The sequence below is a fragment of the Suncus etruscus genome, chromosome 15, assembly GCF_024139225.1.
Source record: "Suncus etruscus isolate mSunEtr1 chromosome 15, mSunEtr1.pri.cur, whole genome shotgun sequence".
Taxonomy (NCBI): Eukaryota; Metazoa; Chordata; class Mammalia; order Eulipotyphla; family Soricidae; genus Suncus; species Suncus etruscus.
Genome location: NC_064862.1, coordinates 38658160 through 38667429, shown reverse-complemented (window position 1 = coordinate 38667429; position 9270 = coordinate 38658160). Strand labels below are relative to the sequence as shown.

The 9270-nt window shown below is 32.5% G+C and overlaps 1 non-coding gene across 1 annotated transcript; it reads right to left on the bottom strand.

Annotated features, from left to right (window-relative positions):
- Window positions 1-8803: 8803 nt before the first annotated feature.
- On the bottom strand, window positions 8804-8933 carry LOC126031980 (small nucleolar RNA SNORA51). The gene has a single exon (XR_007503782.1). It is a non-coding gene; the product is annotated as a small nucleolar RNA SNORA51 (small nucleolar RNA).
- Window positions 8934-9270: the final 337 nt, after the last annotated feature.

Genomic DNA, 9270 nt, shown 5'->3' with positions numbered 1-9270 from the left:
GAGAAGACAATCAATATGGAATAAACATAATATGAAAAATTACACATTTTACACTAAATATCAGAGTAAGACAAATTAAACAATGGGATATGTCACATGAGAATACCATATGTACAAGACTGCAAACATCTAGTGTTAGCAGGGTTGGGAAAAAAATAAAAAATATATATTCAGGGGCCAGAGAGATAGCATGGAGGTAAGGCATTTACCTTTCATGCAGAAGGTCATCCGTTCGAATCCCGGCATCCCATATGGTCCTCCGTGCCTGCAAGGAGCAATTTCTGAGCACAGAGCCAGGAAAAACCCCTGAGCACTGCCAGGTGTGACCCAAAAACCACAAATATATATATATATATATATATATATATATATATATATATATATATATATATATATATATATATATATATATATATATATTCAGTCAGTGTTGGTGTGAATGTCATCTCTTTCATCATTTATAAAAAACAGTATGAAGATTGCTCCAAAAAAGTAAGAATATAACACTGACACAACCAAGGAATACCATTTCTTGACATTATCACCAAAAAAACTTAAAATCCTTACTAATTTGAAAAAATATGACCACCTATTATTTTTTCACTGCTGAGTAAAATAATACAATTATGGAAATAATCAAGTGTCCAATAAAAGATGAATGGATGCATGAAGATAAAGCCCATGATGATGTATTACGGACAAATTTGTGATCAAGTGAGAGACAAATGGCTTAGTGGGAGAATGAAAGATTGGCATGAAGGGATAGAACATATTCTGGAGAGACTTAACTTCAAGGGGATAACTCATTTATTACAAAAGAGGAAGGAATATTTAAACTGCCATATAGCCAATAGGGAAAGCAGAATTTACTTGCGTGTAGGAAGATGGCAAAGGGAAGTGTAGGTCCTTATTGGCCAGGTGTACTTGCAGCTTATCATGTCTATGGAGTAATCTGCATGACAGAGTGGGACATGACCTACAAGACTGGAGGAATGTGAACTATGTGACCCAATGAAGCACAGGATGCGGACTCTGTTGCAATATTGGGAACTGCGAATGCAAATCTCTTGGTGTCATTGGGATGAAATGGCATTGAAGAGAAGCAATCATTAATATCTAAGGTCCTATTGAGTAGACCAACTGACAGGTTAGTAAGTACCTAAATCACTTTTTGGGGAGACCCCCAGATTATAATAGTTTTGTTAATTTCTCTGAGGTCATGCTGTAACCACCATTTCCAAGTTCGTATTTTGATAACAAAAAACAGGGGTATTTCAGAGGCTTCGTGATGATGGACATGGTCTAAGGCTTGCTGCTTTTTTATTTTTACTTTTTATTTTTTATGAGCAGTTGTAACACATGAAAATATTATATATAAGTTGCTAATTTTATTCTAATAATATTTTCAGGATAGTTCTTACTGCATTGTAAAATTATTTTGATAAGAAATTTTATCCCTAGAATAAATGTACTATTTAACACTCATTTTGATTTTTAGGAAGTGAATAGACTTCCCTACTAATTTCTTTTTTTTACCTACACACAGCAGTGCTCAGAGTTTATTCATAGCTTTGTATGCAAGTATTGTGGAGGTCATTTGTGGTGTGTGGGATTAAACTGGAATCGGCTAAAGTGCAAGATCAGTAACTGAGTCCCTATAATCTCTCACCATCTTCTCTACACTTTACTCATATATTTTATGTATAAAAAGTTCTTATATATTTTATGTATAAAAATATAAAGAGCCATGTATCTGTACCTAAATTAGTTATACTATATATACTTGAATTATACTTTAAAATATACATTTATCCTGGGTCAAATATGCAGAAATATTATACATATACATATGTGTTTTTACTTTTTTTCCAGAAAATAACATTTAAAATAATATGATAATAAACCCATGGAATAATTATATATTTATGCACAAGGCTAACTTTTTTTTAATTTTTATTTTGACCAAAGTGAATTAAAAATATGGGGCCAGAGGGATAGCATGGAGGTAAGGTACGTTTGCCTTTCATGCAGAAGTTCATTGGTTCAAATCCTGGCATCCCATATGGTTCTCCAACCTGCCAGTAGCGATTTCTGAGCGTGGAGCCAGGAGTAACCCCTGAGCACCTCCGGGTGTGACCCAAAAAACAAAAAATATATAAAAATAAATAAATAAATAAATAAAAATTAAAAAAAATTTACAGTAATTTTTAGGTACATAGTGACATTGAACCAGAGGCATTCCCACCACCAATGTTGTCCTCCCTCCACCCTTGTTCCCTGAATGCATCCCATATCCATTCTTTACACACACCCCCACCGGGTTGCTAGTATAAGTGTGTCTTATACATGTGTCTGTGTCTAGCATGTTGTAGATTGGGTGTCGATTCTGTTGTCATTGACTTTGGATTTGGTGTTTAAGTCTGATCATTTTTTTATTTCTACTTAATGTTAATGGTCTTGGTACCCTCCATTATTTCCCCCTCTATTTGTGAGGTGGAACAAGATGGTTCAAATTGTGTGGTTCTGTTTGAAGGAAAGAAAAAAAATAAAATGGGGCAAAGGGCCAACTTTTAATAAATTTGATGACAACAGTCTAAAGAACTTTTATTATTAAATATATGAAAACATTAATTTTGCAGACACTAAAATATACTATATCATGCTAACCTATTATCAAAGTCCTTTGGATAGGGGAATATACAGGCAAGAACTCTGACTTGTTAATTTACTTAGCATTCAGGTCAAATCTTCCCTTTTTTCTTCCTTTATCTTCCCTCTCTTTCTTTGTTTCTGTTCCTTTTTCTTTCTCTTGCTGTCTTTCTTTTCTTTCTTCTTTCTCTTCTTCCTTCCTTTTTTGTTTTTTCTCTCTTCCTTTTTTCTCTTTTCCTCCCTCCCTCCCTCCCTCCCTCCCTCCCTCCCTCCCTCCCTCCCTCCCTCCCTCCCTCCCTCCCTCCCTCCCTCCCTCCCTTCCTTCCTTCCTTCCTTCCCTCCCTTACTTCCTTCCTTTCCTCCCTCCCTCCCTCCTCCCTCCCTCCCTCCCTCCCCCCCCTCCCAGTGGTTTTCAGGGCTTACTCCTGATTCTGAGTTCAGAGATTACACTTGATTCTGAGTTCAGAGATTACACTTGAAGGTTAGGAGGACCATTTATGATCCTGGGACTTTAACTACACCAGACACATCGAAAATGTGTTTTAGACATTGAATTATGTTACTCCATTTATTCATTTGGATATTTTGTGGGGGGTTTTTTGTAAGTGTTTGGATTGATGTTAGAGCTATACTTTGCTCTACTCCAATCTTACTCATGGCTCAGCCTTCGGGGATCACTCTTGGCAGTTTATTTCCATTTGTATGAGTTGATAAAAACCTTTTGTTCTTCTTTCTGCTTAAGTTTAATATGATCTTCCTTGATTCTAAATCTTATTTGAACGTTGTAGGGAGTTAGAGTAAAAAGACATGTCCAGGACATGGCAGTAGAACTTCTTAGATTAATTAAAATTGGTATCTTTACAGCACAAGAACTTCACAGCTCCTGATATAAAGATTGAAAAATTGTGATCCAAGGTCTAAAAGGGAGGACAAGAGAAACACTTTCATAGAAGGAATTATATAGTTTATGAATAAAGCAGATTAATGGGGAAATATTGGAGAGTTCCTAAGAAAAAGAGGGGGGTGGTTTCTTTTCAAATTAATTATCTGATTTTATCTTATCTGTAATTTCAAAAAAAATGTATTGTTGGTTTGCAAAGAAAGAAACTCTAACTACAATGCTGCTTAATTGGATGCTATTTAATAAGTAATTACATAAAATTGCCACTAGTTGGTTTGCCACTAGTGGGATTTTAAGTTTATAGTTCTCGGAGGTAATAAAGAAATGAGCAGCTAATATGAATACACAGTTTCCATCTTTGACTTGTATCTGTGTCTGTATTCTCTTCCATGGTGACAGTGTTGTTATTCTATACTAATTACTCAGATTTTACTTCTTTATGTCTCTAACAGTATGACTTTTTTGAAGATAGATACAAGTTTTTATCATCATCATTATTATTATGAAAATTTTAAAGCCTGAGGTGTTGTTACAGAATGTAATATAAATGTTGGTGTCTTGAATAATTAAGTATATAATTAAATTCCTCCTGAGGTGATCACCCAACTTATCGATCACCAGAAAGTCTCATCTACATTAGAATACATGAATTAAGCTATTTTAAAATTGATATTCAACAAAGAAACAAAAGAATTTTTGAAAAATTAAAAAGGAAGATAATCACTGAGATATATAGGATATGAGAAAATAATTACTAAAGGTGACATTCATAGAAACACAGACTTATGACAAGAAAAGATACAAAAACTATTTAACTTTATATATAAACAACTAGAAAAAAATTCAAAAATAAACCAAAGTTAGTGAAAAGAAACCAAGAAGTTAAAGGAAGCATTAGCGCATAACCAAAAAAAAGTTTATTGTTTTAAAGATCATGCTTTAAAGAACAGGTTCTTTTGAACAATACAGAGATTCCTCAAAAAACTGGAAATTGAATTCCCATATGATCCAGCTATACCACTCCAAGAGATGTACTCTAGGCACACGAAAACACAACACAAAATGACCTTCTGCACACCTATATTCATTGTAGCGCTATTTACAATAGCCAGAATCTGGAAACAACCCAATGCCCAACAACAGAAAAGGAGCTAAAGAAACTGTGGTCCATATACACTATGCAGCTGTCAGAATAATTGCAGTCATGAAACTTTCCTATACATGGATGGACATGAAAACTATTATACTGAGTGAAATGTGTTAGAAGGGGAGAAATAAATACAGAATAGTCTCACTCATCTGTGGAATTAAGAAAAATAAAAGATATTATGATAATAATACCCAGAGAAAATAGAGATAAGGTTTGAAAGGACCAGCCCATGATATGAAGCTTACCACTAAGATTGGTGAGTGCAGTTAGAGAAATAATTACGCCAACAACTATCATAACAATGGTAGTGAGTAAGGGAAATAGAATGCCTGTTTTGAAGACAAGCAGGGTGTGGAGGAAGAAGGAGATCGGGGGCATTGATAGTGGAAAGGTTGCATTGATGAAGGGGGTATACTTTTATATGACTAAAACCCAACTACAAACATATTTATAGCATGGTGCTTAAATAAGAATATTACTATTTTAAAAAAGAGTTTAATGGTGGTGCCTATATTATGCAGTTTTGTAAGGAAATAACAATTTTTATTAAGTGAAATAAAATTCATGAATAATATTCAAATAAAATATTACCCGCAATTATGAGTATCTTAATTAATTTAGCTTAAATTTTTTAGTTTTTTGGAGATAGTGAAAATATAATTTTCATTTTGAGATACATTTTTTACAATGACTAAAGAAAAGAAAATACCTCAAATTAGAACTTACTTTGATATATAAATAGTTTTTATTGAGTCAATCATAAGTAATAAGTAATGAATCATTAATTACATATTTTATTTAGCCTCCCTAAAAGAGATGAATTATAGTAATGCTCTAGAACAAAATCAAGCTACTAGGTAAATAACAATTTTAGAGAACAAGTAACTTTTATGTGAAAGTATTGCCAAGGGTATACGTATACTAAATTTTTCTTCATTTATTTGAAACAAATCGAACTAATTGTTATGTTCCATTTTATTAGCTAAATTTAGCAATCCTAACTTTAAAAGAAACATTGCTATTCTCTGTCATCCCTAACTTTATTCTGCAGGAGAATTGTACAAATATAATTAGAACATGTAAAAATATTCATGGGAAGCAAGTTATTTGTCTTTAATCTAGACTTTTTTTTGAACCCACCAAAATCACATTAAGGTAGAATGCTGCATGATAGGTGGGACATATAGTCTGTTTTCCATTATTATATCAATGTACGAGTATGATTTGAAGTTAAAGATGTTTGCAATAAAATAAAAATATTGTTCAGTAGCTCAATAGATATCAGATAGATCATAAAATCACTGCTCTGCTCCATTGTCACTTTTGTTAGCATATGTTTGAAAAATTATTAGTAGTGCTTAATAGCAACTTTCTTTAACATAGAAAAATCTCAGCTGTAACCATGCCTATAAATGCAGTTGCCATATTTGAATCAGGCCACATATTCTTGAACCGAGTCACTATTTTCTTGAATGTTATGTAAAATAAGAATTTTAGAGAACAAGTAATTTTTATATATAAGTATATAATAAATATTGCCTAATATTGCTTATGACTAAACCATGAAATATTATAATTACATCATCTCACACAGCACAAAGCTTGTCATCTCAGGATGAGAGGGTGGACCAAGCCCCCACCAGGTTGAAGCCATGCCTGCTGCTTCCATCACCTAGAATCATCATTTTCCTTATGGCCTGCCTCATCACTGACCCTCTATGATTGCCTGCAGGGACACTGATTTAACCACACATCATATCATATCATATATTATATAAATTAATATTATGATTATCATCATGAAAGACCATTTAATAGTGTTTCCTTGATGAAATTTTTGTTAATTCAAGTTACTCTTTCAAAATGATATATATAGTCATTTAATATCCTTAATAATATTGATTCAAATTTCTTAATGAAATATTAAACAGATTTAAAAAGGATCTATTTTATAACCTGGATTTTTAATTTTTAAGTATTATCAATTTTAATAATTGGAAGGTATCTAACTTGAAATGTGAGCTCACAAATAACAAATGCTAAGAAATCTATTACATTTTTGGTTCTATTAGGGATAACTGATTAGTACTACCACAGTAATTAAGACTCTCTGAAGAAACAGAATCAATAGAAAATGTATATATGACTATATAGATTCATATGAATATGTTTTATATATAGCAAGTAGATGAGTATATATCTTAGAATTAACATATCTGATTAAGGAAACTGGCAAATTCTAAATATTAGGGTCAAATCAAGACCCAAATAGTTAATGTTTTTATCAAAGTCATCAGACAGTAAGAATTCTCTTACTCTGAAGAGGCAAAGAGTTTTTGCTGTTATCAGACCTTCAACTAATTATAAAAGGACCGTCATATTAAGGAGGGTAATCTGATATACTCAGTCTATCTATTTAATCGTTAAACTCTTTCTCAAACAACCTCATTGATATACTTGGGATAAATTTTGTCCAAATATATGGATACCTTGTTTCCTCATTATTGCATAAATTTTACTATCCCAAGAAGCAAAATGATTCAGAAATTCAGTAAGAGAATAGTCATTAAAAATCTGTAAGCAATAGTATTTAGGAGGAATCCTTCTGTCATATGAATCAAATTTGCTAGAAATATTCAGTTTGATTATGTGGAATTATTTTAATAACTAAAATAAAGCAGACAGAGACAAATATCACCATTCATCATAGAAAATTTGCTGTTTTCCTCATCCATGAATGTAATAAATTAGACAAAAATCAGTGTTAAATTACAATTCATTCATCTTAATAATAAAGTCTAAATGTTTATAATCAGTAAGTTTAATTGTAGATACCAAGAGTAATATAAATTGCACCAGAAATACTGTATTTTAATTTTTTCCTGTATTTTATGCTTTTTAATATCAGGTTCTATGATAATCTTGAAGAATTTGCAACTCCCAGTATTAGGAAACCCTAGATCTAGAAAGCAACTGTGTACACAATTCATTTGCTAACAAACCAATCTAAAGTTCACCAATCATTACCTTTTTTGTGGGGGGGGGAGTAGGGTCTTTATAGGAAATTCACCCTGAGCATTTTCTCTGTCTCCTTCTCTCTAAAAGAGAAGACAAAATTATTTTCCAGAATTTCAGACATTTCATACATTGGTCACTAGATCAAAAGTACTTTTCTTACTTTTATTTTATTTTTACTCCTTTTTTACTTTTGAGGTACCTCTCAGAAATTATAAGGGACTACTTCGTTCTTGTTGCTTGGAGGTCATTACAGGTGTTTGGGTGATTATGTTTCACCAAGAATTAAAACTGGGTCTTCAAGGTAAAAATTCAAATACTAATCTTTTGAGCTATCTTCATATTTTATCTTCTCTCTTTCTGTAACACATACCCATATTCTATTTACACCAGCTGACCAAAATCCTTACTGATCCTTTTTAATAATCATATTTATTAAGAATTTTAAAAACATTTATTTTCTAGGCTATAAGGCAAAAAATTGAGACTCCATATTGAAAAATAATATCAAAGTAATGTTCAGTCTAGCAACATTTAATATATCAAATAAATGGGCCCGGAGAGATAGCACGGAGAGATAGCACAGCGGTGTTTGCCCTGCAAGCAGCCGATCCAGGACCAAAGATGGTTGGTTCGAATCCCGGTGTCCCATATGGTCCCCCGTGCCTGCCAGGAGCTATTTCTGAGCAGGCAGCCAGGAGTAACCCCTGAGCAACGCCGGGTGTGCCCCCCCCAAAATATATCAAATAAATCACACCACAAATATTCTAATCTAAGGCCTTACAAATATTTAGTTTTACTTTCTTAAGTTTATAATAAAAAATGCTATTAATTGTATGTCATTTTAATCAGTCAGTTTTGTAAGTTTGTTTTTTTGTTTTATTGATTTACACAACTTATTTTCTTTTGTCAATAAGATAGGAATAAGACAAACTTATTCATTAGACAGTATATCTTCTTTTTTTAATGAATTATTGCATTAAGTATGACTTAAAACAGAAAATGTTGTTATATTTTCTTCTTAATCTTGAGTCATTTTTTAACTTCATTAACCATGTTAATACTTTTAACATTTTATTTTATTCATTTTTTGTCCCCCAATTCACAATACAGACCAGAAAGGCCTGTGTTGAGGTGTATATGGGGTGCATTTACTGTACCTTCTCTTTCTATACAGTCAGTGTAAAGAACACAGCCTGTGGTAATAATTGGGAGGCCTTATCTTATTTTTTCTTTTTTTTTATTGTTTTAATATATATATAAAATCCTTCACCAGTGCAACATTCCCATGGCCAACATTTTAACTGAATTTTGTCTATATTTTGAAATCAATAAATTTCAGCATATCAAAATACATTAAGTCAGAAGTATTAGATTTCTTACATCAAAAAACAAAAGCAGGGCACCAAGAATACATAGCACAGTGCGTAAAATCCAGCTTCTATGGTCCTGCAAATCCCACCCTGAGTGCAGAGCTAGGGGTAATCCCTGAGCAGAGATACGTTCTCCCGGCCACAAAGAAAAACAACAAAACAAAAGGGAATTGTCCTAGTGT